This window comes from Phalaenopsis equestris, unplaced genomic scaffold (assembly GCF_001263595.1).
Source record: "Phalaenopsis equestris unplaced genomic scaffold, ASM126359v1 Scaffold000873, whole genome shotgun sequence".
Lineage (NCBI taxonomy): Eukaryota > Viridiplantae > Streptophyta > Magnoliopsida > Asparagales > Orchidaceae > Phalaenopsis > Phalaenopsis equestris.
Window position 1 is genome coordinate 375,648 of NW_018165313.1, and position 5,813 is coordinate 381,460.

Genomic DNA, 5,813 nt, shown 5'->3' on the forward strand with positions numbered 1-5,813 from the left:
GATCTTAATTTACTTTCAATCTGACCAATTGATTTGTTAAAATATGTTGAGTTTTACAACTAAAGTGAAGATTACATCCAAGATTCAGGGAGGTCAAAGCTCTTGGAAGTTGGGTGCAAATAAATAGGGAAATATTACTATCATGCGTAGAATTGGAGATTTTAGAGTGACAGACTAAAATCCCCAGTTCGGTCCTATCGTTTGGGTGCTGATGTGTAGATGTTAGCCCTCAGGTGAGGGGAACGTGGGAGCTCCGAAGTGAGAGTCTGTATCCTCCCAGCCTAGCCGCAAAATCAGTAACCAAGCATAGGATTAGTCAATGTTCTTTGTGCCTGGACCAAAGGGTAAAGAATAGATATGCTCCTATTTGACACAATATCAATTGAACTAATTCATTTTATCCATTCACTATAATTTCTTGGCAAGGAGAATGATGCTTTCTTATATATTGAATATCACAATTAAATGTTATTTTCTATAATTAGTTATTATCCAAATTATCTACTTACTTCAATTGCCTATTAGTGACATATAAGCAACTTGAACGTCGTTGTAGTTGAAGTATTACTTTTTTATTAAATCTTAGTCCGTAGTATTCTATTTCTCCCTGCAAAATCGATATCTAGGACTCCATTAGAGCCCTATATTACTTGAGCGATATGTATACTTGCGTTGACAAATTCGACTTTAACATTATTGAATATTATATCTATACATCTTTATTAAATCAAACATATATATATAAAGTAGCAGTCAAGTTTTTGGCATCGTTGCTGGAATTTAAATCTTATAGTAGCGTCATCAAATTCTTGTAATTGTTAATTTACAAAAAAAGGTCGGTCAATAAAAAATATGACTATGGATATTAGGAGATGCACTAAAAAATTTTTGAACACTTCATGGGATTATTGATTGGTGCAACCCAAGCCAACTATTGCATATGTAATCAAGGCAAATAAAATTTAAATTTTTCTTATCAATTGATAAGAGATTTGATATTTTTATTTATTCTTATTTTATTTTCTTCTGATTAATTGCTTTCTTGCATATCCCTTAATTATTATGGAGCTTGCCTTGCTTCCTTCTCTTATTTTGCCTATGCTAACCAAACTGCCCAACATCTTTCTAAATCTACTTTCCCTCCTTTTGTCTAGTCCATATGCCAAAACTTCTGCATCATAGCCCTAACAACAATTGCATATTTTTTTTTTAAATCCCAGTCTATTTAATGCATTTATTCACCATATCTCATTAAATAGCATTTTTTCTCAAGTTCCACACAAAATCATTAACCTTTGATACACCTCCAACAAATCTTCATCATTTTGCACAAATCTAGGGGCATAACACTGATCTTAAAGCGACCTTTTGAGCCAAAAATATTCAAAGTTTGATTAAAAGTCATCCAGTGTTACGACTTCAACAAACCTATAGTCAAACTGACCGGCTCGACGAGACGGAGTTCATGGTACCAACATCGATCCAATCTGAACAAAATCAAGCCCCAATCAAGCCATTAAACTATTTTTGGAAGCCTTCTAGACACATTTAGAAGATCAAACGGATGTTGAATCCGGCGAGTTTATAATCAAATCGAGCGGTTCGACGATTCAAATCCAAAGAGCCCAAGATCGATCGATTCTGACATTGTTAGGACACTCAAATGCCCATCAATTAAGGAAATCCCTCTAAGCCACCCAATCAAAGTGATTCATATTCTTGTATTAATTACAACCAAACTTTATAAATTAAGCCCAACCCCTCATAGAGGGAGGTGGGTGCACGTGCTTTAGGCTTGGGAGGAGAGCTTGAAGCCTGAAGAAGAGCTTGAAACTTTGAGAAATAGCTGAAGTTCATCATCACTCCTGTCATCGTCGACCACAGGAGGCCATATGCCACCACCATTGACTGTCATCAATCACCGCCAATCGCCGCCGACCATCGTCGATCGTCGTTAGCCATCGTTGGTTGTTGTTAACCATCACATGCTGGCTGCCGCCAATTGCTATCGGTCGTCGCCCGTTCCTTGCAACAAGTTCATTTGTATGTTGATGTTGTAATTCAAGAGACTTTGTAATTTTTTCTCGCCTGTGGAACAAGGGGTCTCGCTCATTCCTTGTAACAACTTATAGTGAATTTTTAGTAGACGCACTTGTTTTATGTGTTATTGTCATTACTGTTTTAGTAGACGCACTTGTTTTACTATAGTGTTTGTATTTTGAAAATTTATTTCTCTTTAGAGCATTGCATTTCTATAACTTAAATCAATGCATGTAGGAAAGGAGTAACGAGGGTGAACAAGCCAAGTGCTGTTTTTCGAACCATTTGATACAAAATTATGTAAAATGAGATAAAGTTATTTAATGACTCATTGAGGGTTTGGTTAGAATCATGAAGAAGTTGAAAATTGCAATAAATGTAATATTTATTTTAGTGATAGGTAGATTTCCTTAATTGCTCCGAAGAAATGAGATGGAGTTATTTAGTGATTCAACTAATCTTGAAAGATAAGCTATCGAAAAATCATTCACATCAATGATCAAAGGTTGATTAAGAGGAAGTTTCAGACTGTTCGCTCATCTAAAGTTGAGGTAGTTATAAAATTCGGTGCCAATGGCGAAGATGTGATTTGTATCAGGTAGGTCATCAAGTAAGTTGTAATGGGTTTGCTAAATTATGGAAACAAAATAAAATGTAATTGTAAGTTATGATATGCTGAACTTCTTAAGTCTCATGTGAATGGTGTTCCGTCTGGTAAACCAGTTGGAAAATTTAATTCTGAAATACTGCATGTGCTAATATAAAAATCTATAAGTCTTAAAACATTAAATTGCGCAAATACATATAAAATCTGCTGAGAAAGAGTTAATTACAATACATTTAATAAAATACAAAAACTAACAACATAATTAAACTGAATTCCTGAAATGAAAACAGTTTTACAAACTACAATTCACAACTCAACATAACAACAAAACAGAGTCTCACAATCTAACAAACAGTCTCAGTAATACAACAAAAACAAACAACACAATAACAAAGTACAATCAAACATAAACTTAAAAAAATCACCAATCATCATCATCATCATATTCTTCTACATCCAAAATCTGCCGCTGATATGGAGTAAAAACAGGGTGAGTAAGAAACTGAACTGAATGATCACCCTTCATGTATCTCACCAATGCATCATCATAAGCAGCATCATATTCAAACTTTTGTCGTATCAAATCATCAGTGTGAGCATTTCTAGCATCTATGTTTTGCAGTCTATGATCCATTCTTAAGGTATCTCCCTGCTAGATCATCATCTGGTCTAAAAGTTCAAAAGTTCTCGGTTAGTAGGGTCAGGGTCACTAGAAGTAGGTGTCCTCGAAGTAGAAGGAATATCTCTGGTCTTACTTCCAGATCTCCAATCAATATGAGATTCATATGTCTTTATATTGGCAGGCCCAATAGGTTTTAGAGGCTCAACCTCTATTCCTCGGGTTTAAAATCAACTCCTGCATGTTCACAGAGTGTAAAAATAAGTGCAGGGTGTGCCAAACCACCAGTGGTCTCTCCCAAAACAATAGATCTAGTGTTCATATAGATAATAGAGCCTACATTTATCCTCATCACATGTTGAATACAAAAGTTCAGGATAGCTCTATCCTTGGTCATCTCACTATGATGATTTATCAAAATTATTCTTCCAGAAATAAAGTAGTGACATGCCTTAGATACTACATTAAGCATAGAAAGAGGAAAGTTTACCTTAACACCAATTTTGACCTTCCAGGTCCCTCTTCCATTAGTAAGAAAAGAAATAACCTCATCTAAAGTCTCATTAGTAGCAGAAAATGATTTATACTGACAACGTAAACATCTTCCAACTGATAAAACTCATTAATTTTTCTTGGAGAAAACTCCACCTTCTCCCACGAACAAAAACAAAGTCGTCAGAAGCTTCAATAAAGTTGGCATAGAATTCCATCACTACACCAATAATCGCACCAGCAGTAAAATAACAGAAGTTTTCCCACTGCCGAACATTGACTAATTGCCCAACTTTTCCACTCGAATTTTTAAAACCACGATCCATAATTACTTTTTTATGCTTAAGTAGATTATTGAATCGAGCACTAGCCCTGAAGCTAACAAATTTTTGTTCATCATAATCTACTTTTCTTTTTTTCTTTACCATTCTCAGTGCCATGGGAAATCTAGAGAAAATTCAAAAAAATTTGAATAAATTTCAAAAATTTCAAAAATCACAAAGTAAAACACTTTATACTTAAATCTACTAAGTAAAAGTTCTTCACCAAAGAATTTTCTCAAAATCTTTCAAAAATTTCTAAAATTTTTGGATCTCAGCAATGTGAGATAAACCCTCGGTGAAAATCAAATTTTTTAGTTCAAAGTGTGGCTCTTACCTAAAGAAGATGAAACCCAAAGCTCTTTTGCCTTAAAATCACCTCAAATCTAAGCAAATGTGAGTCCTAGGTGCAAAAATCAGAACTTGAAGGTGCTCAAAGGGTAAAAATGGCGGCTTACGGTGAAAATTGTGAATTTTAAAGGGTTAAAGAAAAGGGTTAAGGGCTGTTCTTGGGTCGAGGGCGCCGTCGGCGCCCATGCCAGCGCCTTCGGCGCTACATGACAAAAATTCCATTTTTCTATTTTTTTCAATTTCCAATTTCCTTTCAATTTTCTCTAAAGTCTTTTTAGTATTTTAATTTTTTTAACACAATATTTTTATCTAATAATAATTCACAAACAAAACATTTTCACAAACAATCATTTTTCATAAACAACAACAAACTAACTTTTATATATGAAAATACACTTTTACAAATAGATTTTTCTAATCACACTTTCACACATGTTAAACAAACTAAATTATAAATCAGCGTTGAAATCAAACCACAACACTAAACGGTGACACAAAACTGTACACACAATCAAAGTTTAGAATTCTAAAGCAAAGCAAACTAAATCAAATCCACACAATCACAGTAAGTACATAAGTATTGTAAACTAGTAGAGAGAGTTCAAATTCTTCAATTATTCTGTCTCATCTTCAGTGTTTTCTCCTTCTCTAATATCTCTCGTAGACTGGTAATGAATGTACAAATTGTAGAAGGGTCGGTATGGGAATTAATCAGTCAAATTTTCTTTGATCCATCTTTTTTCTTTAAACATCCGCACTAATCCTGCTTCAAATGTTCCAGTATGATCAAAATTCTCTTTCATCCTCCAATCTAGGTGATCAAAAAGGTACTTAAGATCTCCTTCGTAATACTCGGAAGTTCTCTTTCAATTTCTTCACTTTTTTTTTCTACAGTCCAACTGTTGATGGCATCAATGGAGTTGAAGCATGTGATGAGTGATGTAAGATAGTATCTAATGCTTCATTCTCATTCCCAACATAATTATCATCAATAGGAATTATGGGCTCCCAAGGTAATAAAACTTTTTCCCAACTTTCATATGAAACTTGAGATTAACTGAAAAATAGGAAAATTGTGGAAGGATGTCCAAGTCCATAAATTGACCCATTCATAATAATACCCATAACATATTTAAATATGATAGATCCTATATCAATGGGTTTTTCCATTTGAATGCGATAATTCAAAATTACACTTTTTTTGGTGACTCTACTAATCTCCATGGTAGGGAGTAATCTTGCAGAAATGAAGAAATGCCACTGCTCGATATTGGATTAAGCAATGAAGCAGAGAAACTAAAATATCCTAACATATCCTTCATCCAAATATCACTTTCATCCACAAAAAATTATAGACATCTTGCATCAAATCTCTTGTAGGGAT